The sequence below is a fragment of the Rhinichthys klamathensis genome, unplaced genomic scaffold (genome assembly GCF_029890125.1).
Source record: "Rhinichthys klamathensis goyatoka isolate OS25496 unplaced genomic scaffold, OSU_Roscu_1.1 h1tg000467l_1, whole genome shotgun sequence".
NCBI lineage: Eukaryota > Metazoa > Chordata > Actinopteri > Cypriniformes > Leuciscidae > Rhinichthys > Rhinichthys klamathensis.
In genome coordinates this window covers 993114-1020536 of record NW_026606956.1, presented here as the reverse complement: position 1 = coordinate 1020536, position 27423 = coordinate 993114, and the positions used below count along the sequence as shown (strand labels likewise).

General features: G+C 44.6%; 1 pseudogene; it reads left to right on the top strand.

Annotated features, from left to right (window-relative positions):
- Positions 1-226: 226 nt before the first annotated feature.
- Positions 227-22624, top strand: LOC130071955 (guanine nucleotide-binding protein subunit alpha-14-like; annotated as a pseudogene).
- Positions 22625-27423: the final 4799 nt, after the last annotated feature.

Sequence of the window (27423 nt, the reverse complement as noted above, 5' to 3'; positions counted from 1 at the left end):
AAGCATTCTGTAATCAATCTCCTCTCCGGGTTTTCCTTTTCCAGCTCCTTGCACATTATTGCGAGAAACCCAAACTGTCTGAATTGGCATTTAATGAAGGACTTACTTTTTGGCTTTTATAAACTACATGTAGCAGTAATACAATACAAATCTCCTACATTGTGTTAAAAATAGTGCTGAATATTGATGTTTTTTTTTTTGTAGTTATTGTATTTCTGAAGGAGAAATGGGGGATTACTACTACTGTGGATGTTGCATCTGTTGCTTGTCTAAAAAAAAGAGGAACGCCACTGCCAAAAATAAGTAAATCGACCTCATCCTGGCGGAACAGAGGAAAAGTGAACGTAGAGAAGTCAAATTGCTTTTATTGGGTGAAATGATTCTGTCAGTCCTTTATCAGAAATTTCATTAAAACTTCCACACAATCTCATTTATGTGAAGTGATCATGTGTGCTTATTTTTGCTTTCTCACAACAAGATTCCTCCCATAGAGACAAGAAGGGAAAAAGTTTGAAATATTTTTTTGGTCTCTAAAACGGAAGGTAAACTTAGAGCATTATATGTTATGACACAATGCAGATAAATGGCATTTTAAGTTTGTTACATTATCTTTTGAGGGGACATTCATGACCTGTGATCATCAACTGAATAGACCTGTGACTCTCAAAACTAAATTCACTTTTCTCATACTGTGGATGTATGACTTCAGATCCCCTTCCCTCGGGTGTCTCATGTTCAATAAAGGCTCAATATGCTCAAGGTTATACAGTATATACAGTATATAGTAGTTACAGGCAGTAGGCTACTGTGAAAGTGAAACATTTTGTTACATAATTGCCTTTCTTATTACTCTGAAAACTAATATAGTTCATCATGTCATCTTCAACTTGCTTTTCATCTTTCCTAACACTAAAGCAGGAACATTTATGACATATTTTCTGGTTTCATACAGCTCAATGAAGAGCTTTATGAAAAGACAATTCAATTAATACACAATTAAGACATCAATTATTCTTATCACATAATGGCAAATGACTATTTTTAGAGCAGTGTAAAGTTATGTAATCCACTATTAAGCGTATTTATTTTCAGGTGTGCAGTTAGCAGGTTTTCAATGCTGAAGCACATTATTTTTTTTGCTTTCATTTAGGCACGAGAGAAAGTGGAAAGACAACGTTTACAAAGCAAATGAGGATTTTTCATGGCAAGGGCTTCTCAACTGACGAGAGGCGTAGCTACTCTAAACTGGTTTTCCAGAATATCTTCCAAGCTATGAGTGCAATAACAGAAGCCATGAACACGCTAAAGATTCCCTACTCCAACCCAGAGAACGAGGTGATCAAGTGTGTTTCTGTTGAGCCCGGAGATTCATGAGGGCCATTTTATATCAACAATCATATTGGTGGTATATACACTCACCTAAATGATTATTAGGAACACCTGTTCAATTTCTCATTAATGCAATTATCTAATCAACCAATCACATGGCAGTTTCGTCAATGCATTTAGGGGTGTGGTCCTGGTCAAGACCATCTCCTGAACTCCAAACTGAATGTCAGAATGGGAAAGAAAGGTGATTTAAGCAATTTTGAGCGTGGCATGGTTGTTGGTGCCAGACGGGCCGGTCTGAGTATTTCACAATCTGCTCAGTTACTGGGATTTTCACGCACAACCATTTCTAGGGTTTACAAAGAATGGTGTGAAAAGGGAAAAACATCCAGTATGCGGCAGTCCTGTGGGCAAAAATGTTGTTGATGCTAGAGATCAGAGGAGAATGGGCCGACTGATTCAAGCTGATAGAAGAGCAACTTTGACTGAAATAACCACTCGTTACAACCGAGGTATGCAGCAAAGCATTTGTGAAGCCACAACACGCACAACCTTGAGGCGGATGGGCTACAACAGCAGAAGACCCCACCGGGTACCACTCATCTCCACTACAAATAGGAAAAAGAGGCTACAATTTGCAAGAGCTCACCAAAATTGGACAGTTGAAGACTGGAAAAATGTTGCCTGGTCTGATGAGTCTCGATTTCTGTTGAGACATTCAGATGGTAGAGTCAGAATTTGGCGTAAACAGAATGAAAACATGGAACCATCATGCCTTGTTACCACTGTGCAGGCTGGTGGTGGTGGTGGTGGTGTAATGGTGTGGGGGATGTTTTCTTGGCACACTTTAGGCCCCTTAGTGCCAATTGGGCATCGTTTAAATGCCACGGCCTACCTGAGCATTGTTTCTGACCATGTCCATCCCTTTATGGCCACCATGTACCCATCCTCTGATGGCTACTTCCAGCAGGATAATGCACCATGTCACAAAGCTCGAATCATTTCAAATTGGTTTCTTGAACATGACAATGAGTTCACTGTACTAAAATGGCCCCCACAGTCACCAGATCTCAACCCAATAGAGCATCTTTGGGATGTGGTGGAACGGGAGCTTCGTGCCCTGGATGTGCATCCCACAAATCTCCATCAACTGCAAGATGCTATCCTACCAATATGGGCCAACATTTCTAAAGAATGCTTTCAGCACCTTGTTGAATCAATGCCACGTAGAATTAAGGCAGTTCTGAAGGCGAAAGGGGGTCAAACACAGTATTAGTATGGTGTTCCTAATAATCCTTTAGGTGAGTGTATATACATTTATATATATATATATCATATTGATGTTTATTATTATTAATAATCTAATAATAATTATTCTAAAAAATATTAAAAGATGATTACATTATTTGTACATACACTAACAGTAAAAAAATATCTGCATGCTTGCACTAATTTAATAAAGATTGAATGTTGTACTGTAATGTATTTGCAGTCTCATGAGTCTGTGATATCTGTAGGTTTATGCCCAGTGGTTCCAGGATCAGGACATACATCAGATAACACAGCTGCAGAGAAATTACGTAGAGGCTATTCGTCACCTATGGGAAGATCAAGGCTTTAAGATCTGCTACGGACGGCGCAGAGAGTATCAGTTACTAGACTCCACTGAGTAGTAAGTGTTTTCAAGACAATTCCTGTCAATTCCAGTCTTTAACTGACTTCCTGCATGTGTCTTCTCCTTTCCTGATGCTACTAAATGAATGTTATGCAAGTTAGTTAAGCAAATAATGCCTTCAGCAATTCTATGCCACACATGGTTTTCAGTCAAAGTGATATATGTTATTGCATTATTATTTTTTATTAATAATAATAAAAAATGTGTTTTTAAAACTTTATTGGTAACTTGGACCGCATCACAGCCGAAGACTTTATCCCTACAAATCAAGATGTTCTACGTGTCCGATGTCCCACCAACGGCATCACAGAGGAGTGTGTTAGTATGGAAATGATCACTCTGAGGTACGCCAATGACCAACCAAGCTTATGCTCGCATTTAAAAGGACAGTGTTTCAGAAGACGACAGGTGCAGGGCACCAAAATACTCATCCAAAACCTCTATATAAACTGAATCATTAATAAATTAAATAAGTGTTCAGCATTCTGCAACAAATATTTTTCAGATTCTTGTCTGTTTTAAAGTGAGCAGGATATATTAAAATTTAGCGCATGGATTCGGCAGGCATGTATCATGACACTAAGCGGGGCAGTCGGTCTCGGAGCCCTCCCCAGCTCTACAGCACTCCACAATTTTCCTATGTAAATCTGTGGAGAAAAATGGAACTGCGGTGCACTTTAATTGAGAAACATTGGGTCAGATTTCAGACTGCCCCGCTTATTTTCACATCACCTTACGTAAACCTCGCTCTAGACCAAGATGATCAATCCGCTTCAGCTATGTGTATTTAAGTCTGCATCAATCAGTAACTAGTTGGCATGTCTGTTCTTCCTATGTGGACTAGCATATCAAATTAAGTAATAAATAAGCATAAATATTTTAGTTTAAATTTGCTAATGTGAATAGCCTTTATATACAGGGGTGCACATAACTTTTTTGGTCTGGTTCTCAAGGAAGCTGAAGATGCTGCTTGGTACTTTACGCGGCACATCCTACAAACTGTCGTCATCACTTTCCTCCTGACTACTCTCCTCACTTTAACACTCTCTGTTCACTTTAGAAATTAAATATAGGTGTATCTTTGTTAAAACTGTATTTTTTAATATTTTATTAACATTAATGGCACAGACATCAGCAGGAATATTATGCTGCTGTCACTTTAAGACCGAATGCATGGACCAAATATACTGACACACATCTGGTTTCGTTCTTAACTGTTCACTTATGACATAACCGAGAGAATACTTGACGAGACGGGTATTTTGACATAATTTTGTGTGTATGTGTCCGTTCAAGCACAAGTAAACACGAAAGAGGAATCATTTCAGTGTTTGATCGTTGTCTGAAATCGGCCACTCTCTCTCTCTCTCTGCGTGCGCACGCTTCGGGTGTGCAGCGCGCGAGTCCCAATTTTCCCCTCTTCTTTCGAGTTTAAAATTGTTTGAATGTGTAAATTGGCAAGACAAAACACATCCAAATGATAAACTGTCACTCTATGATGGTTAAACGTAACGGTTAATCCGCAAATGACATGCAAGGCCGAACAGTTGGGCCTGGTCCGAACAAATCACTGATCAACTGCCATCCATTGCACCCCTAATAATTAATGAACACACTTATGATTGCTATTGTAACGTTGAGGCAGGAATGAAGCGGAGAGAGAATCCAAATGCAAGCACTATTTTAATGAAACAAACAAGTCATCCAGGGCAAACAAAGGAACACGGAACTCAAGACAGGAACATGGAGACAGCTACAAGCAACAACGACCGACAACAGCTAAAGCACAGAGGTTCAAATACACAGGCAAACAAGCTAAACAAGATAACAAGGGGCGGGGCTAATTAGAAACACCTGGAGAGACTAATAAACAAGAAAAACTACAAAGGACTACATAACAGGAAATAACAAAAGTCCACACAAGACAGGAATCATGACATAGCCCCCCACTTAAGGAGCGGATTCCAGACGCTCCTCAGGAAACAGTCCGGAGGGTGGTGGAGCGGAGGATGGAGGGCCAGGCCCGTGGAGCGGAAGAGGGCCTGGAGACTGCGGTAGGACGGGAGGCCAGGGCGGAGCAGGCAGTGCAGGCAACCAGGGCGGAGCAGGCGGCCAGGGAGGAGACGACCCTTCAGGCGGCCAGGGCAGTCCAGACAGTTCGGGAGGCCATAGCAGCGTGGCCTCCATGGTCCTATCAAGGGACACACTGCCCTCCCCCTGCCCATAGGGTTATGGGCAGGAACAGACACCAGCTCGGGAACGGGAACAGACACCGGCTCGGGAAAAGGAACAGACACTGGCTCGGGGAAAGGAACAGACAGCGTGGTGGCGGCCATCTTATCCGGAGACACTGGCTCGGCGGCGGCCATCTTGTCCGGAGACACTGGCTGCGTTCGGAATCGCATACTTCCCTACTATAGTAGGGGAAAAAAAGATTAGGCGAGCGAAAAGTATGTACGAATCATAAAAGAGTAGGCGAGAATTACCTGGGTGATGTGCTAATTATCGCGAGATTCAGACTTAAGTGCGTTCGAATATGCCTACTTTCCTACTATATAGTAGGTGAAAACAGTACATGAAGGAAGCAGTACGTTCGAAACATCAGTATTCATAAAAGAGTAGGGGAGAAGTTCCCGGATGGCTTACTGCTTCCGGCCCGATTTTTGAGTGCTCAACCGATGGATCCTCTTCTATCCCAGGAGGCCACACGAGAGCATACGTCATTATCAAACATCACGGAGATCAGCGAAGCCGGGGTTTTCAAATGTGAGTAAACACGGTTCCTTGTGTGTTAAACTACTATAGAGTAAACGTTTTAACTGTTGAAGGTGTAAAGTAGTTAGACAGTATAGTATAGTTGTGATTTTGCTGTAAAAACATGTTTTGTATAGCTAGCTAACAGGGGAGCTCTAAGCACACGTAACGTCTCTAAAGTGGATTTACATACATCTTAAAGACGCTTATTTAAAATGTCTATTTACATCTGAAAGGAAAATATTGTAAGTATTGACATATTGCAGATGAGCACATCACAACATGAAAAAGACATCTGAGTGATGTGTGGCATTATTATAGGATAACGTTAATTCACTGTTGTCAACACTGTTGACATTAGACAAATGTGCTGTAAATAAGGTAAATAAACAAATCTATAAAGTAACTAAACATGTTTTTATTCAGACTGGTGTCAGTCCAGAGCTGAATCCTGGAAACGGTGCCGTGGATGAGACGCTCCATCTCTCCATCTGCCCTTATCGCCTCAGATTGTGAAGCGCAGCGCAGCAACAAGCTCCGGCATGAAGGCACGGTCACCTCTGGTGAATTCATCAGAGTAAAGCCGCAGAATGGGAACCGCTGTGTTGAGATGGCAGTATGTGGGGTTCAGCGCCTGTAAATACATGCTTGTAGTTTGAATAAAGATTTGTTTCATGTGTTGTTGAATTGTATATGCATTTGTTTATTGTGTGATGGTTACTTTTATTTGTTCTTTTACTCATTTACTCGTTTCTTATTGTTGTCAGTATATAAAATATAATTATTTAATGTATGCATTAATTCATTGCTTGACTGACAATTGAGATGTTCACGTGTATTCATGCATAACTCATATGACAAAACAAATTATATTTTGCTTGTTTTATTAACTTATATCATTTTTAGTATATAAAAAAGTAATATAATTAAGTATTGGTTAGCTTTTAATATTATTTTGTTTAAGTTTTGGGGTGGGCTAACAATGCAATTCATTCTGAGGTAGCCTAATATTAATTTTTAAGGAGCGATACTTACATTTTTCGAGTATAAAGTCAACAGTTTTCTCCAAAGGAGATCTTCGAGCAGCGGCCCGTCTCCTTGTGCAGACATTACAAACGCCGAGGAAAACAACTCGGTTACTAACGTAACCTCGGTTCCCTGAGAGGAGGGAACGAGTATTGCGTAAGTAGCTTACGCTATGGGAAAACTCCTTTTCTCGAGAAATATTGAAGTCTTTATGTAAAACGCATTGCAGCTGCACAGCATACAGCAGTGAGCAAGGCAGCTCGGTCATTGGCTGTGCTGCGGCAACTGCACGAACCTATGACGGGGCGACTCTGAACACGCTTCCAATGAGCGTGCTTCAGAGCCCGCCAAGATGGGCGTGGCCAAGGGCTATATATTGGGCGCCCCGTCGTCTGAGTTCTTTAGGTTCAATCGACTGAAGCGAACTGACCAAGCGCAAGGACGGCAGCTTACGCAATACTCGTTCCCTCCTCTCAGGGAACCGAGGTTACGTTAGTAACCGAGTCGTTCCCTTTCGAGAGGTCTCTCCTATTGCGCAAGTAGCTTACGCTATGGGAACACCATGTAAAGCGCCGTGCGTGCTGACTTCGCTCTATTAAGCCAGAGGCAGATGCCTGAGCCTTTAAGCAAAGTAAATATCCAACGAGCCGGCCGAAGGCGGGCTTTATAAGGGACAATGTAGAACGGCCCAATGGGCGTCCAGTGGAAAACAAACAAGCACATTTTTATGAACTGATATGCATAAAAAACCCTCTAAGTCAGTCAGAGACGGACCCTATAAGGGAGGAGATAATGCTCAGCATATACACACTCCAGCCTATACATAGTTAGACCGACAGTATGTTGGAATGCAATGAGGGGACCTGTAGGTTATAAAACCTGATAAATGTTGACGGTGAGGCCCAGCCTGCTGCCGCACAAATATCTTGAACGGGTATCCCACTCGACCACGCCCACGAGGAGGCCATGCCTCTCGTAGAGTGAGCTCTGATGCCCAAGGGGCACTGAAGGCCCTTGGCTTCATAAGCCAGCGCTATAGCATCAACTATCCAGCGCGATATTCTCTGCTTTGAAACAGCGAGACCTTTGGTGCGGCCGCCAAAGCATACGAACAATTGCTCTGTCTGTCTGAACTGGGCAGAACGTTCCAAATATACTCTGAGCGCCCTGACTGGGCAGAGTAAATTAGCGTCGCTTTCGTCTGCTGGAGACGACAGCGCGGCCAGAGATATCACCTGTGCTCTGAAGGGTGTAGAGAGCACCTTAGGAATATACCCGTGTTTTGGCCTAAGGACAACTCTGCTGTCGTTAGGTCCAAATTCCAGGCAGGCAGCGCTTGATGACAGCGCGTGCAGGTCGCCCACTCTCTTGACTGAGGCGAGAGCCAGCAAGAGAGCAGTTTTGAGCGAGAGCTGTTTAAGGTGCACAGTTCGGAGAGGTTCGAACGGGGCACTCTTGAGTGCATCCAGGACCGTGGCCAGGTCCCAGATCGGCACTGAAGGGGGGCGTGGGGGATTTATCCTCCTGGCGCCTCTCAGGAAACTAACAACTAGGTAGTTTTTCCCTAGTGTGCGTCCTTCTACAGGATCGTGTGACGCCGCTATGGCAGCCACATATACTTTGAGCGTGGAGGGGGTGCGGCCTGCCTCCAACAGCTCTTGTAAGAAAGCGAGCACGCTCGGTACCTCGCATGTCTCAGGATTCAGGTTCCTGGATTTACACCAGTCACTGAACACCTTCCATTTCTGGGCATATAAGCGCATCAGTGATGGTTCTCAACACTCCACTGGGGAGGTTCCCGGGAACCCGTTGAGGGGCCATGCATGGAGGGCCCACAGATCGGGGCGGGGATGGAGGATCATCCCGTTGGCCTGCCTGAGGAGGTCTAGCCTCAGCGGAATTGGCCATGGGGCAGATTGCATCATCTGCATCAGTTCTGGAAACCACGTCTGGTTCTTCCAGAGTGGGGCTACCAGGAGCACTGCACATTTCTCCTCCTTGATCCGACAGATGACCTGAGGTAGCATCTCGATCGGGGGGAAGGCATACAATGGGCGGCTCGGCCAGATTTGGGCGAGCGCGTCTGTGCTCTTTGAAAAGAAGAGAGGGCAGTGCGCATTTTCCTTGGAGGCAAAGAGGTCGACCTCTGCTCTGCCAAAGGTTTGCCATAACCACTGAATCGTCAGGGGGTGGAGAGACCATTCTCCTGGGAGAACTTTGTCTCTGGACAGCATGTCCGCTCCCTGGTTCAGGACACCTGGCACATGCGCTGCTCTCAGGGAGCGCAGGTTGCACTGGGACCATAGGATGAGTTCCCTGGCCATCGAGTGCAGGGAGCTCGACCTGAGTCCACCCTGGCGATTTATATATGAGACTACCGTCATGTTGTCCGTTCGGACCAGGACGTGTTCGTCTTTCAGGTACGGAAGCAGGGCTCTGAGAGCCAAAGCGACCGCTTTCAATTCCAGACAGTTTATATGTAGGCGCTTCTCCGGGTTTGACCACAAGCCGGAGACAGGCCTGCCCTCGTAAAGGGCCCCCCAACCTATTTTGGAGGCATCTGTTGTGATCATTTTTCTCCTTGTGTTCACGCCCAAACTCACACCGGACTGATACCAGTCGGCAGCTTTCCAGGGCGTCAGGGCTTTTATGCAGCCGTGATTCGCTCTGATTAAAAAGTGGCCCAAGCGCCACGCGTGAGTGGGGACACGGCTTTTGAGCCAGCGTTGGAGAGGACGCATGTGCAACAATCCTAGCTGGAGTACAGCTGATGCCGAGGCCATGAGACTGAGCATCCTTTGAAAACGCTTGACGGGGGCGCACGCGCCCGCTCTGAACGATGTTGCAAGGCGCCGAATAGTGAGCGCGCGCTCTGATGAGAGGCTCGCCGTCATCTGCACTGAGTCTAGCACTATTCCCAGAAAAGAAATATTCTGGCTGGGGGATAGCATGCTCTTTGCAAAATTGATTCTTAGACCCAGGCATTCTAGATGGCTGATAATCCAAGACCTGTGTGTCATTAACTGACTCTCTGATTGTGCTAGGACTAGCCAATCGTCGAGATAATTCAGTATTCGCACTACCCGCTGTCTCAGGGGGGAGAGTGCTGCATCCATACATTTCGTGAATGTACGGGGTGCCAGAGATAGGCCGAATGGTAGTACTGTGCACTGGTATGACTGTCCCTCGAAAGCGAATCTCAGAAATGGCCTGTGATGAGGCGCTATCGGAATATGAAAGTAAGCATCTTTCAGATCCACTGATAGAAACCAATCCCCCGGGCGAACTTGCGCGAGGATATGTTTGGTTGTCAACGTTCTGAACGAGCGAATCATTAAAGCTTTGTTCAGATGTCTGAGATCTAGGATGGGGCGGAGACCACCATCCTTCTTCGGGACGAGAAAATAGCGGCTGTAAAAACCCGCCTCGCGGGTCAGAACATGTGAAACATCTTTTCTCACTTTCGTCTCGACCACCGCTGAGAAGCGGGGTGGTCTGCGAGCGAATTGAAGCGAGTAACCGTGTTTTATCATGTTCAAAACCCATTTCGGCATGTCGGGGATATTTTCCCAAGCTTTCGCTCGCACAGATATGGGCTGAATGCTGGCTGGGGGCGTGTCGCAGTGACGTATGGCTCCCGCCGGCGAATCGCCCTGTGCTAATGCTGAGCTTACAGCTCTCAGAGGCGCGGGCGCGCGCTGAGCAGCTTTGTTGAGTGCCGAGTGCAGGGGTGCGAGTGAGATTACAGGCACGCTAGCCACATCCGTAATGCTCACAGCGTGAATTGGAGAAATGTTTAAGACTGTATGGACAGTGCTTATGGGTGGGGGTGCATAGACTGTGGTAGGCACGCGCGCCACTTTCATAAAACTTCCCGCTCGTGGCACGCGCTACCCTGATAGAATTATAACTGTGGGAACAATGCTTATGTGTAGTGGTGCATACATGACAGTGGGCACACAATCTACATTTATGGGGCGTCCAGCCTGAGCTGGGGAAGCATTTGGCACTGCTTTGACAGTTTTGATATGTGGGAATGCGCACTTTAGTGTGGACACCTGACCCCTTAATGACACAAGCAGAAAATGGCTCTTTATGTGATTTCTGTGTGTCGCCGTTAAAACGGCGTTTGTTTGTAGGTGAGCGAGCTGTGCGGCTGGCCCATTGGCTGCTGTACAGACATTTCCAGCCGCCTGTAAGGGGACTGGGTAATGCTTTAAACGTTTTGGAGAGAGTGGTCCGGCTTTTGCGAGACACGCGCTCTCTCTTTTTCTCCCTATAGCTAGGAAGACTTACGAGGCTCCGGGTTCAGCACAATTTTGGGCCGAGGTCCCCATCGCTCGGGCGGTTGCCTCCTGTTGGCGGAGCGCGAGCGGCGTCGGAAGTCAGTTTCAGGTCTGGGCTGAGAGACGGGAGGTGCCGTCTTGGCTCGCTGCTGCTGAGGCGGCTTTTGAAACACTTGGAGGACAGCCATGGAGTGAAGCGCTGACGCAGCTTGGCCGGCGGCGGCGTATGCGCGACCGGCGAGAGCTGAGGTAGATCAGCAGGGCTTCGAGGGATGAGAAGCTTTGGCTTTCCATCCAGCGGTGGAGGGTGGGCACAGGTGGTTGGCCACAGCCTCCTCGAGGGGCGGAGTTCCCTCGTAGCCTCTTTCTTTCGCGCCGTCCACAGAGGAGAGCAACGAAGAGAAAGAAGGCTTCAGGCGAGCAGAGTGAGGGGCTTTCCACGACTTCGTGAGTTCGTCGTGAACTTCCGGGAAGAAAGGGGAGGGCCTTTGCCGAGGGGCCTGCCGGCGCCCCTGCAGGAACCACTCGTCCAGTCGGCTGCGGGCGGGTTCTTCCGGGGAAGACCAATCGAGCCCGAGGTCTTCCACGGCCTTGGACAGGATGCGGACAATCTCCGAGTCCATGCTGGAGCCCACACTCGTGCCCGCTAACGTCGATGGCGCGGGGTCGAAGGACGAGCCCGGCCAGTCGTCGGACGCAGCATCAAAGGAAAGGCTGTCATCCTTATCGTCGTCATCCCCTGACGCGCCAAACGAGACGAGACCCATCGCTCCGCTGGAGGGGTGCTGGTCCGCCTGCGTGAACTGAACTGGTGGCGGGGAGTCCTCGGGTGGTGGTGAAGCACGCGGGGATTGGCCCGGCGTGACGTCACTGCAATCCGCGCGCTCTGGCGGCCTCTGTGAGCGGCGCTTTTTCTTGCGCGGCTCAACTAGAGGGGATGGTAGCACGGTGGTGGTAGGCTCTTTCGCGGCGAAAGCGGCGAAGCGGGCGCGCAGCTCGGTGAGGCCCAGGGAGTCGCACTCGGGGCATCCGCCTCGAGTAAGGGCAGCCTCTGCGTGGTCCGGACCCAGGCAGCGAGTGCAGATAATGTGACGATCCCCGTCCGGAAGAAGGCCTCGACACGAGGCGCAGGAAGGCATTTGAAACAACGCCTAAATTTGCTCTTTTAGAAAAGTGTCACGGGAGCGAACACTTGATTTTAGCTTGTAAAGGATATGAGGTGATGCGCGCCGGATGGCTTAGCAGAAGGCGTTCGAAGGCGGCTGAAGGCGCCGGCGTCCTCGTAGCAGTCCTGCTGTAGGCTTGTCGACGGCGGCGGCGAAAAGACTCCAAAAATCCGGAGGATCCAGCGAAGAGAATGGTCTTTGCTGAAGGAGATTAAATCTAAAGAACTCAGACGACGGGGCGCCCAATATATAGCCCTTGGCCACGCCCATCTTGGCGGGCTCTGACGCGCCCGGGCGTGAAGCACGCTCATTGGAAGCGTGTTCAGAGTCGCCCCGTCATAGGTTCGTGCAGTTGCCGCAGCACAGCCAATGACCGAGCTGCCTCGCTCACTGCTGTATGCTGTGCAGCTGCAATGCGTTTTACATAAAGACTTCAATATTTCTCGAGAAAAGGAGTTTTCCCATAGCGTAAGCTACTTACGCAATAGGAGAGACCTCTCGAAAGGGAACTGTTCTAGGTTGTGCTGTCGAGTTACTGATGTTATGAAGTGTTAGTGCACCTGTCGCTCATATAATTTAAACTTATAAACTTATTACATAAGGATCATGGAAAGATACCACAGTTGTATCTAACAATGAACAATCATAATGACAAAACAGAAAACATAAAGATCATTGGTTTGTGTACATCATATGATATTTATACACAGGAAAAAAGAACAATAACAAGGCTAAATATCTTTAAATAGTTCTTCATAATACATTAAAAATTGTTTTGTTGTTATAAGTCTAAGGGATGAAACGAGAGGTAAATTCATCAAGAGAAGAGGAAAACTTAAAGGAGAAACTTTTTGGGTATAAAATAAAGAAATTAACGACATATTCAAGAGATGACGATTTTGGGGTTTCTTAAAAAAAATATATCGTTATAAGGATAAAACTGTGGGTCACATTAGTAGGGTTTAAAATATAACAACTTAAATCAACCCTAAATGTATTCACAAAATAAATTGGCAGCTGTTTCTTCAACAATACCACAAGATGAGATAGTTTCATCAATATCTAGATATTTACAGATAGATGAATTAAACGTGTCGTTCATCTTTTAAGTTGTTGCGCTTATGATAACGCGTCGTAGGTCACATGATAACGTCAACATGGCAGATGATGTTCGGATCGCATTCATACTCAACGAGATTTGGCTATAAAGTACCTACTCTTTTAGCGCTCGTTAAGTAAGTACTCATTGAAATTAAGTACCTACTCATTGAGTATGCGATTCCGAACGCAACCACTGGCTCGGCGGTGGCCATCTTGTCCGGAGACACTGGCTCGGCGGAAGTGATGCGAACGGTCTCTGGATCGGCAGACGTGAGGCGAACAGTCTCTGGATCGGCAGAAGTGACGTGAAGCTCAGGCTTGGCAGGACTGACGTAAAGCTCAGGCTCGGCAGGAGGGGATATGGTGGGTTCACGGAGCTCCTCCTCCTCCTCTACCACGCCCACAGTAAACGATGAGCTGCTCAACAAAAGGGCCAAGTCAATAGTGCTCTAAAGTCCAGTGAGGATCATGCAAGGGCGTGAATGAATTGAGTTACCAGTTATGTGCATCCCTGATTATATAGTTCTGTTGTGTTTGTTTTAAGTTTGTTCTGAGAATAGAAATTACTTCCTTTTCCAATATTCAGAGGCAATAAATACTACATTAAGACAAGATAACATTCTATGCTTGCCTGTCAATCATTAGAGCGCCACACTCATAAACTAGGGCTAAGACCCAGAATCTGCCTCTACCTAAATTTACGGTCAAATCCAGGTCTGGTATGAATGAACCGCAGCAGATCAAATAATAAAGCGGATGAGATGACTAAACTTGATTTCTGGTTTGTCTGTCTTTTCAGGATTGTAGATGTCGGTGGTCAGAGGGGAGAGATAAGGAAGTGGATCCATTGCTTTGAGAATGTGACATCAGTCATATTTCTAGCCTCCCTCTGCGAGTCTGACCAATTTCTGGAGGAGAATAACCAGATAGTATGTTTTTATCTCCTTCCCCAAGGAAAGTCAGTTTATCCGGCAGCCATATTTTCCAAAGCTTCCGGGAATCTATTTCAGCCACACTCACATTTAAATAACATTTCAAATCAGCAACAAAATTAAACGTGAACTTTCCCATAAATGTTGTTTCTTATGCTCAAATAGCAGGTGCTTCTGTGGTCTCCCAGCGGTTTACATTTTGCAGTTTAGCATTATGTGATTAATTTACAACAAAACAAAACAATGGCTTTATCTCCAAAATATTTTTTTTGTCTTGCATTATGTTGTGAAATTGAACAGTGTCCATTCATTCTCTGCTAATTCTTTTTTTGTGAATTGGAATGTGTGCAAAGGATTGTGGGTGTTTGGAGGATGTGATGGATAGACTTGATGCATCCTTCAAAATAGGCTAAATTCAGGACGCAGGATCCTTTAAATTGAGACATCCTTTGACGGAGCTTGACGACGTGGCAGCCGAGATATGCAGCCTTACTAGGACGCATCCTTCCGACTGAGAAACAGCCAGCGTATATTTCAAGTTGGTCCAGCGCATTGCATGTGCAGTCCTAAGTGTGAGTCTCAGGACACTGGTTATTTCTATGGCCACCGGAGCTTCTAACGGCAGTTGCTCTTTCTCCCATTGACAATGGCATTTCGAAATTCTGATCAAATAAAGATAATTTTATTAGTCAAATTTCAAGTTGAGTGTATTGCATTGTGTACACTTCACAATTTGGCAAATATAGCTGGCCATTGGGGTAAACTTAAAAATAAACTATAAAATACCCAGATGACCAACTACTTATCCCATAATGCTGTGTGCTAACCAAAAATTAAGACCATAATTCACATGTAATGAGGTGGCAATCCTACTATTTATTAAAAAAAAGTATTCAGCAATCAGTACACTAGTATTCCATTCCAAAAATAGTCACACTCTGAATTGTGAATAACATACTAGCATACTATAACAGTCAGGTTCCGAAAATAAAAACTCCATTCATTTTCTGCATAAGGAAATTGATTTTGAATAGCAGACTTACGGTTGGAGGGAAGTGGTCAAGCGTTTTCAACCCAAGCTGTCACACGGACATCTTTGAAAAAGGAATGCCGTTCCAGACCGGAAGTAACTTTTCAGATTTTGATTAAAGATTACTATGACAAACTTTGTTTTAATTATTCACCTTAAGACCAGTAATGTGTGCTAACAAAGTAAATATTGTCAATTTTGATTTCATGAGGACTTTAAATGCTTATATATATGCATATTTTACAATACATTTAAAATGTATTGTTTTTTAAATATAATCAACATTTGTAAATGAGTAGTTTTATATTTCTCCATCATTTTTAATTCTACTATGCTGTTTGCAATGCTTGATGGGATTGTAGTTCTTTTCCTCACAAAAACAGTTAAGTAGCCTACACAGTCTTGTACCTTTGTATTTTGGTCCAATTTTCAAAAACTTTTTTTCCTTTAGATCAAAGATCATGTTGTGATTCACTTCACTACAGGTTGGCTTGGTTCATGGCTTATAACTCTTTAACAATGACTATTTTAAAATCCCTTTGGGAAAAATGAATGAAAAAAACAAACACTTCTGGAACCAGTGCTGCTGAAAAAGGGCAATGTTGCACTCTATTACCTCTTGTCAGTTGGTTCTCATATGCCTCCTGTCCTTCCTGTGTAATACATCTGTTAATCTGTGTACTCTTCCTCTCTTTGGCTACAGAACCGTATGGAAGAGAGCTTGTCACTTTTCTACACGACCATCCACTCAACATGGTTAGCTCATTCCTCTGTCATCCTGTTCCTGAACAAAATGGACATCTTGGCCGAGAAGATTCAGTTCTTGGATTTAGCAACATATTTTCCTGAATTTGAAGGTATTTTGGTGCACATTAAATTGAAAGGAAAGGCAGCATTATCTGTGTGATCTATTTTCTTTGTTGTACCTGATTCACTCTTCCTTTACCCTCATTTGTGGGTCGGCGCCACCTTCAGGCAAACGTCGGGACTCGGGACGATCAAGATGCCAAGCAGTTCATCAGAGAGTTATATACACTCACCGGCCACTTTATTAGGTACACCTGTCCAACTGCTCGTTAACACTTAATTTCTAAGCAGCCAATCACATGGCGGCAACTCAGTGCATTTAGGCATGTAGACATGGTCAAGACAATCTCCTGCAGTTCAAACCGAGCATCATTATGGGGAAGAAAGGTGATTTGAGTGACTTTGAACGTGGCATGATTGTTGGTGCCAGAAGGGCTGGTCTGAGTATTTCAGAAACTGCTAATCTACTGGGATTTTCACGCACAACCATCTCTAGGGTTTACAGAGAATGGTCCGAAAAAGAAAAAACATCCAGTGAGCGGCAGTTCTGTGGGCGGAAATGCCTTGTTGATGCCAGAGGTCAGAGGAGAATGGCCAGACTGGTTCGAGCTGATAGAAGGGCAACAGTGACTGAAATAACCACTCGTTACAACCGAGGTATGCAGCAAAGCATTTGTGAAGCCACAACACGCACAACCTTGAGGCGGATGGGCTACAACAGCAGAAGACTCCACCGGGTACCACTCATCTCCACTACAAATAGGAAAAAGAGGCTACAATTTGCAAGAGCTCACCAAAATTGAACAGTTGAAGACTGGAAAAATGTTGCCTGGTCTGATGAATCTCGATTTCTGTTGAGACATTCAGATGTTAGAGTCAGAATTTGCCGTAAACAGAATGAGAACATGGAACCATCATGCCTTGTTACCACTGTGCAGGCTGGTGGTGGTGGTGTAATGGTGTGGGGGATGTTTTCCTGGCACACTTTAGGCCCCTTAGTGCCAATTGGGCATCGTTTAAATGCCACGGCCTACCTGAGCATTGTTTCTGACCATGTCCATCCCTTTATGGCCACCATGTACCCATCCTCTGATGGCTACTTCCACCATGTCACAAAGCTCTAATCATTTCAAATTGGTTTCTTGAACATGACAATGAGTTCACTGTACTAAAATGGCCTCCACAGTCACCAGATCTCAACCCAATAGAGCATCTTTGGGATGTGGTGGAACGGGAGATTCGCATCATGGATGTGCAGCCGACAAATCTGCGGCAACTGTGTGATGCCATCATGTCAATATGGACCAAACTCCCTGAGGAATGCTTCCAGCACCTTGTTGAATCTATGCCACAAAGAATTGAGGCAGTTCTGAAGGCAAAAGGGGGTCCAACCCGTTACTAGCATGGGGTACCTAATAAAGTGGCCGGTGAGTGTATACAGAAAGCAGTTAGCAAGGAGAACTCCAGTCGCATTTACTCTAATTTCATCTGTGCCACGCAATACATTGACGGCCGGATACTCCCCAACGTTGTGAGAAACACGATCTTGATGCACTGTTTGAAGGGGTATAAGTATATATAATATAAAGTGCTATTATGAGCCCAGAACACACCTTCAGTTGCACTCACTCAGTCTTGATCTCAATGACAATCAATCTACATTTAAAGAAAGACACTACTATTTTATAAAGCAATGTTTGCATGATCAACGTTTTAACATCATTGATGACAGAGCATGCTTGAAAGAAATGTAATTAAGGTTTTCACTATACTTTTGTTAAAAAATAATATATATTTACATGCTCACACTTTTGGGGTCCATTTGCAGAAGCAGATCTATTGTATAACTATAACCTCATAGCCTATTCAACATACTGTAAAATGAAATAGTGATGCGACAATTTTGAATTTCACTAACATCAATAAGGAAGGTTGGGGAAAGGTTTCTTTATTTGAAAGCTTCCATTGCAATAAGAAAAAAAGGTTATTTTTAATTCATGTATGTGCCGCCCAGTGCCACAAAATATTTGAAAACTGTATTATTATTATTATTATGTACTTTATTTTTATGTGTATTATTATTATTTTTACATGTGTATTATTGTTTACACGTAAACAGGTCCAGACAACGTGTTCTCGTTTTAATTAAGGTATATAACTAATATTTTATTCTAGCTAAATATTTTTTATTGTAGTAACTATTTAAAAGTTGCTAATACCAACCTGTAGTTGCTATTAGTACTGGGTCGATCATGACTGATTTGTTCATTTTAAACAAATCTTTGACTTGGGAACAAGGAGTTAGCTGAGTCCCGATTCAGAGGCTGTATCCTTCAAAAGGGCACAGACTTAAATTATTCGAAGGCCACGAAGGTCTGAATGAGCATTGTTAATAGCAATTGTGACAGCTGCCATTGATGAGTGACTGTAACGTTTGTACTGCACTTTTTTGAAAGTTATATTAAACTGTCTGAAAAAAAAACAGTGTTCACTAAATATGTTCACCATGGTCCATTTCTGTATATAATTAAGAGTATAAACTATACTTCATTCATTCATTCATATTTTTTATTTCATTCTTTTGAAAAGAAATGAAAAGGAGCAAAAAGAAGATAAATGTATAATATCTGCCCCTTATCAACACAAATCAAATTACAATTCCAAGGAGGTACACTTACAACACACATCTGCTTTGCAGCACCTATGCAAAGTCATAAATCAATTATCACATTTTCCTACTAAATAGATGCATTATATTTTTCTATTAGTAATGCTTTTACACTCTTCTTAAAAACATAAAATGATATTGAAGTTTTAATTTCACTATTTAGATTGTTCCACAGACTGACACCCTGTATTGAGACACATCTTTCCTTTAATTTTGTTCTAAACTCAGGTTTCTGAAAGACTTCAGTTCCTCTTAAATTAAATTAACTCTCTTGATGAATCTATTTTGCAATTTTTCAGGTAATGTTTTCAAATGAGCTTTATACATTATTTTTTAGAAGACTATATTCTAATAAGTCGTTAAATTTTAAAGTTTTTAACTTTATAAATATAGAATTTGTGTGGGCCCTATATTCGCTTCCATTTACAACGCGAATGACACGTTTTTGTAATTTAAAGACAGGTTCTATATAAGTCTTGTTTGCACTTCCCTATGCCTCAACACAATAGGTCAGATGTGGAACAATCAATGAATTATATAACAAAATTAAGGCAGATTTATTAACAGATTCGTTTACTTTATGTAACACAGCTATAATTTGGGATACCTTAGATTTAACATAGTCAATATAGAATTTCCATGTCAACTGTTCATCGATAAGAACACCTAAAAACTTAAATTCATGAGTCCTTGCAATCTGTACTCCTTGTACTGTCAATGCTGCATTTAAATCCACATTTATACAACCAAAAGTCATACATTTTGTCTTACTGATATTTAAAGACAGTCTATTGGCGTTAAACCATCTTATAATTTTCCCAAATTCGTACTCTACAACTTGTAATACCTCATTTATATTTTTGCCAGCATAAAAAAAAGTAGTATCATCCGCAAACAAAATACATTTTAGTAACTTAGAAACATTTACTATATCATTCACATAAAGAAGAAAAAGTACTGGACCTAGTACCGATCCCTGGGGTACACCACAATTTATTGGACAATTTCTTGATTTTATGCTATTGATTTCAACAAACTGCTCTCTGTCTTTTAAATAACTTTTGACCCACTGATGAGCTATACCTCTAATACCATATTTATATAATTTAATCAATAATATTTCGTGGTCTAAAGTATCAAACGCTTTTTGCAAGTCCACGAAGTTCTTAGTAAGATCAACATTTGAACTGCTTTAAAGTTTATTTTTACATTTGTGTCATTCGATTTTTGAGTAAGTTGAAACCCAATACTTACGTTTAAAAGTGTAATTCGGCAATTTCTTTCAAAAAAATCCTGTTGTCACTGGCACGATCAAACTATTGTATCCTTCATTGCACGGGAATCGAAGGACCCATTTGAAGGAGCCTTCGAATAGAGTGGTGAAGGGATGATGCATTTTTGTAGGCCAAAACCTGGAAAAGAATTAGCATTCTAGCATTTCCAGTTCCATAATCATCTGGGGTTTTTTTAATGAGTTTTTGGTTAAATGGCAAAAAGAAGGCCTGTGGGCAAAACAAGCTCAAGATGCCTTGAAGTCTTGACTACAAAGAAAACCCTTTTCATTTCCACCATTATTGCCAAGCGGAGGAGAGATCCCCTGATATGATTGTAAAGAGCTTTGGGTGTACAGTAGCCACATATGAAAGCGCTATATAAATGCCTCATTCATTCATTCAAGGGGAAAAAAATATACAGTTCAGTTCAGTAAACAAAGTGTTTCAGACTTTTGTGACATGCCCAAATAGCGGTGCTGTAAGAAATAGCGGTGCTATAAGAAATAGCGACCACTTGTGATCGGATCACTGAAAACGCAGGAAACGGGGCCAATGGGAACCTGCCATAACACAGCTTATAATAGACTTTTCTGCTACATGTATACAGTACAATGATTTTAAATCAACAAAATATGATAAATAATTTAAACCACAGTAAACCTGTCAGGGCTCACAGAACGAACAGACGGAATGGTAAGTTTGTAAAGTGTATTTGTGCAGATGGTAATTCAGTCGGAGATTACAGGTTAGGATTAGAAAGATGTTGAAACATGAAACAGTCTTAGCTGGATGGATAATGTCCTCTTTGCTCTCTTGCAGAAGGATAGGTAGCAGTCACACCGAAGATGAATGGATGGATAGATGGATGAATGGACTCAGGATGATCGGGAAGCAGGTAATGCCGAGTTCAGACTGCACGATTTTCAAAATAATCGGGTCACTGTCACTGATCTGTATAATGATCAGTCTTTCTATACAGATCAGTGGTCACTGTTGTTTTCACACTGCATGACTATCTGGGGTAACATTCAGTTGCTGCTGTGTTCACACAGCACAATGGATCGGCGACAGGAGGTTTCACACTGCATGACTTTACAAAAGAAAGAATTGCCGACAACTTCTGCCTGGTCCCCAAACTACGTTTCACAACCAAACAAACGCGAGAAGTGATAAGGAAATAACGGAAGATCACGCGTGCGTGAGACCGGAGTTCTCGCGCGACACTGAATTTGTTATTAAAAATGATAGCCTGCAAGAAGATTGCGATCCAAATTGGCTGTGCACTGACTTGTAGTGAAAATGGACAAATAAATAAACAGTTTATGCAGGAAATGGTTGGGAAGACGAGGGGAGCAAGGACTGTGTTTTGCAAAGAGAGTTGGGGGTAAATAAATAATTTTGTAAATGTCCTGCTGTTGCTGCTGGTCATGCAAATGTTTGTGCTTTGTTTCTGTTTGATATAATTTTAAATATAGGCCTTTCTATTAAAATACTGGTATTCTGGTCTATAACTCCTCCCCGAACAGCCTGCTGTCCTGTATCTTGCTCTCTCACTGGCTGTCGGTCATCGCCGATGTAGTTTTCAGTCAAAACACTTTTCACACAGCAGGATTGTGAATCGCCGACAGGTCCAGATATTTAGCATGCCAAATATCTCACGGGCGTCGGCGACTCGTGACTGCGTGATTGTCACTCGCGTGAACGAGCACCGATTTGCCTGTGATTTCGGGCATTTGTCGGCGATTTCTCAAAACCTGTCGGCGAGCCAAAATCGTGGCTAAAATCGTGCAGTCTGAACTCGGCATAAGTAGCAGGTAGGTTGACGGAGAGTCTGTGAGTCATGTATAGACGATACCAGACAGTGACTGCAGGGAGAGTGAGTGTTTTATAGTCCATGCTGGTGATGGGACACAGGTGACGGTGATCATGATGAGGATGATGAGGTGCAGGTGCAGGTGATGATGACCGGGAATGCTGGGAAGTGTAGTGAAGACACAGATGAAGGAGGTGAAGACACAAATGAAGGAGGTGAATGTGACATAACTCCCCCCTGTTATGGGGGTGGGCATCCTGGAGTCCGTGACGGGAAGGTGGACCGGGTGCAACTGGATGGACTCCAGGATGGTCCAGGCGGAGCAGGACGAGCAGGTGGCCGTGGTGGAGTAGGACGTACAGGCGGCCAGGGCGGAGCAGGACATGGGCGTGGCCAGGGCGGAGCAGGACGTGGCCACGGCGGAGCAGACGAACCCTCGGGCGTCCAGGGCGGAGCTGTTGGACCCTCGGGCGGCCACGGTGGTGAGGACCCTTCGGGCGGCCACAACGGTGACGGATAGCCCCCCCCCCCCCCCAAAAAAATTTTCTTGGGGAGAACTGACACCGGTTCAGGAACAGACACCGGTTCAGGAACAGACACCGGCTCAGGAACGGGAACAGACACCGGCTTAGGAACGAGTGTGTGCGCAGCCCACTCACACCACATGGCAGCGGCCACAATGGCCAGCGTCACAGTCCATGAGGACTCAGGCATGGCGGTGGCCATAACCGCTGTGGGCTCAGGCGGCGCATACGTGGCGTGAACCGTCTCTGGCTGGACAGGAGTAACGTGAACAGCCTCTTGCTCGGCAGGTGTGACGTGAACAGTCTCTGTGCTGGACGGGACCAGCGGTGAAGGAAGCTCTGGGCTGGACGGGACCAGCGGTGAAGGAAGCTCTGGACTGGACGGGACCAGCGGCGAAGGAAGCTCTGAGCTGGACGGAACCAGCGGCGAAAAGGGCTTTGAGCTGGGCAGGACCAGCTGTGAAGAGGGCTTTGAGCTGGGCAGGACCAGCTGTGAAGAGGGCTTTGAGCTGGGCAGGACCAGCTGTGAAGCGGGCTCTGGCGCAGGATCAGCGGGCTCTGGCGCAGGATCAGCGGGCTCTGGCGCAGGATCAGCGGGCTCTGGCGCAGGATCAGCGGGCTCTGGCGCAGGATCAGCGGGCTCTGGCGCAGGATCAGCGGGCTCTGGCTAGAGGTCTTCACAGGTCCACTTGGATCCAAAACTCCGACGAGTGTCTCGGACACGGGTCGGGTTCGGTATTAGTGGCCTCGGGTCTCGGGTAATTTAAAATAAATATGCTTTTTCCAAATGGACCCGAGAAGATCCGAATTCTTTTAAACTATGTTGGGCATTTAAGAAAATTGAAGTATTTAAAACAACTCTATGACACCGTTCTCTCACTTTTTCCAAGTGAGAGAGCGAATCCGCGCTTCTACATGCAAATGGGCTATAAGCATAAGCATGATTGCCTCCGCATTTATTTACTCAGTTGCTCGCTCCACATAAACCAACCCCTCCCTTTGCCAAGAAGAACTAGTGCGCCATCGTGTGAATGGATGTTTGACTAAATGCAAGTATTTGAATTGTCGTTAAGCCAGGCCTGTCAATCAATTTTAAAAATACGCGACACTGTCAGAAAAGCATGGAGGCGATAACAGAAATAGTGAAAAATGTCAGGGAAAACGAATGGTGGTTCTAATCATCATATGGTCCAGTAAATAACATTATGCCAAATTTTATAGGACGTAATGGGTTACAGTGATGTGTGATTGACATTTTAGCACTTCAGCACGCTTACACTTGCGCGTCTATGTTAAGTGCATTTTTGAGAAACGCAGGGCTGCAGGCTGTGCACAATGTACATGCCGTTTACGTTCGGGTCCAGTCGGGTTCTAAAGGAAATGGCGTCAGGTCGGGTCAGATTCGGGTCTAATTTTATCGGGTCTGGCTCGGGTCGGGTTTTTCTTAAAAAAAAAAAAAAATGCACGTCGGGTACAGTTTTTAGGACCCGAGAAGACCTCTAGCTCTGGCGCAGGATCAGCGGGCTCTGGCTCGGTTTCAGCGGGCTCTGGCTCGGATTGGCTGCACGGAACCAGCGGTGCAGGCTTGGCTGGACTGGACGGAACCAGTGGTGCAGGCTTGGCAGGGCTGGACGGAACCAGTGGTGCAGGCTTGGCTGGGCTGGACGGAACCAGTGGTGCAGGCTTGGCTGGGCTGGACGGAACCAGTGGTGCAGGCTTGGCTGGGCTGGACGGAACCAGCGGTGAGGGCTTGGCTGGACTGGACGGAACCAGTGGTGAGGGCTTGGCTGGGCTGGACGGAACCAGCGGTGAGGGCTTGGCTGGACTGGACAGAACCAGTGGTGAGGGCTTGGCTGGACTGGACGGAACCAGTGGTGAGGGCTTGGCTGGACTGGACGGAACCAGCGGTGAGGGCTTGGCTGGGCTGGACGGAACCAGTGGTGCAGGCTTGGCTGGGCTGGACGGAACGAGCGGTGAGGGCTTGGCTGGACTGGACGGAACCAGCGGTGAGGGCTTGGCTGGACTGGACGGAACCAGCGGTGAGGGCTTGGCTGGACTGGACGGAACCAGCGGTGAGGGCTTGGCTGGACTGGACGGAACCAGTGGTGCAGGCTTGGCTGGGCTGGACGGAACCAGCGGTGAGGGCTTGGCTGGATTGGACGGAACCAGTGGTGAGGGCTTGGCTGGACTGGACGGAACCAGCGGTGAGGGCTTGGCTGGACTTGACGGAACCAGTGGTGAGGGCTTGGCTGGACTGGACGGAACCAGCGGTGAAGAGGGCTTGGCGCTGGACGGAACCAGCGGCGAAGAGGGCTCAGAATGGACGGTCTCTGGCTGGACGGTCTTTGCGGAAAGAGATTTAGGACGGGTGGTGACGGAGACTGTTGACGGTGGTCAACAAAAGCACGTAGTCCAGATACCGTTCAATGGTCATACCGGGATTTCCTGGTGGCATCCATGAATGGAAGTGTGGGTCTAATCCACTCCAAAATAAATCCACCAACTGCTGATCAGTAAGCGTGGTGAGATGGCTGTACTCTATGAATTCCTCTAAGAATGATTCGATCTTACGCCCATTCTGGAAACTGGAACACAAGATCTGACCCGCTTCGTCCATTTTGCAGTCGGTCGTTCTGTCACTTTTTTAGGGTCTGGTATTCTATCAGGGCTCACAGAACGAACAGACGGAATGGTAAGTTTGTAAAGTTTATTTGTGCAGATGGTAATTCAGTCGGAGATAACAGGTAAGGATCAGAATGATGTTGAAACATGAAACAGTCTTAGCTGGATGGATAATGTCCTCTTTGCTCTCTTGCAGAAGGATAGGTAGCAGTCACACCGAAGATAGGGATGGCTGCCGCGAAACAGTCGTTCCGAAGCTTTGCGAGATCCCGGCAGATGTTTCGAAACACTGATTCGAAGCGTGATTCAAAACACCCATGTCACGTGACTATGGCCAAACGAAGCCTCGAAATGTTTCACTAAGTGTTTCATCAGGTGTGATCCGCCGAAACAGCGTTTGATTGACACGGTCGGAAACAGACCACACAATCGCACATCTGTATAAAAGTGAAATCAACGCATATTGACCTCGTGGGTTTTTGTGAGAGGAGTTTGATTTTGAGATAGCGGATTTTTGGTGATATAGTGCGATTTGTTTAGTTATATTTAGGCTTACATTTAAATTTACACAACACATTGACTGATAGGCTAGAGACACAGAGTATACATATTGTGACACATTAATAGATACATATATAGATAGATTAAAGATAGGCTACATATATAAATACATAGATTATAGATACATTTATAGATACATATCTAAATACATAGATTAGATACATATTATATACATATCTAAATACATAGATAGATTGTAGATACATATATCTAATTACATAGATAGATTAGAGATACATATCTAGATAGATTTGGATGGATAGATAAAATGGAGGCTCCCCAGAAGAGATGCCGTACATGTGTGGTGTGGGAGCATTTCCATTTAGAAACCCCAAATAAAGTGAGATGTGTGTATTGTGATCGGCAGCTCGCCTACTGCAATACATCATCTAGTAAAAACACAGGACAGTTTATGGGAACTTTTTGATACTCGTATCCATCAAACCCAGATGATACACAATGCTACAGCTGATGCCACAGTGGAAGTGAAAAAATACATCAACGATGCGTATTTGCCCAGAACTCATGATCCATTAACTTACTGGAAAGAGAGAGCAGTAATCTTTCCTCATTTGTATGTATTAGCTAAAAAATATCTTTGCATGCCAGCAACAAGTGTCCCTTGTAAGAGGATTTTTTTCAAAGGCTGGAGAAATTATCTGTAAAAAAGAGAAGTAGGCTAAGTCCTTCCACAGCAGAGAAATTAATATTTTTGAATAAAAATGTGTAAAAAAGTGAGACATTGTGGCTTGATTTATTTTATTAATATTCATTTTGCAGGACCAAAATAACATTATGCACAGTGAGGAGCCTATAGGTTGCAAGATTCACATATAAGAAAAGTACAATAATAATTAAAAAAAAAAAAAAAAATCATGGCTCGTCGAGGTTGTTTCAGATCAACACCTGCAAGTGACCACTAGGTGTCACCGTGGAGACAGGTGTTGGATTGATTCGAAGCCTCGAAACAAAATGGACCATTTGGTTCAACTGTTTCATTGCTTCACGAAGCCTCGATCTGCCCATCACGATGGATGGATGGATGGATGGATGGATGGATGGATGGATGGATGGATGGATGGATGGATGGATGGATGGATGGATGGATGGATGGATGGATGGATGGATGGATGGATGGATGGATGGATGGATGGATGGATGGATGGATGGATGGATGGATGGATGGATGGATGGATGGATGGATGGATGGATGGATGGATGGATGGATGGATGGATGGATGGATGGATGGATGGATGGATGGATGGATGGATGGATGGATGGATGGATGGATGGATGGATGGATGGATGGATGGATGGATGGAGAAGCAGGTAAGTATCATCAGTTAAGTTCACGGAGAGTCTGTGAGTCATGTATAGACGATACCAGACAGTGACTGCAAGGAGAGTGAGTGTTTTATAGTCCATGCTGGTGATGGGACACAGGTGACGGTGATCATGATGAGGATGATAAGTTGCAGGTGATGATGACTGGGAATGCTGGGAAGTGTAGTGAAGACACAAATGAAGGAGGTGAATGTGACATAACCATTGTTTAGTTAAAAAAACTGTAGTTAATAAATTGTGGCACAAAAAAAAGTGACAACCACTCCCATATAGCTTTTAAGACTCCCTTTGTGACAACTAGCCCCGTTCTTCCCTAGCAAGTAACTAATAAATCAACATAACAGATAATAAACACCATGGAAAGAGCTACTTTTAGTTAAAAAGATGTGTCAGTCACTTTAAATAAAAGCAGGGAGGAATTTGCCATGGCGCATTCCACTGACTTCTCATTGGTTCTCTTCTGCTCTGCAACATACCTGACATATCATGTCAGACTTTCGGGAAGTGCAA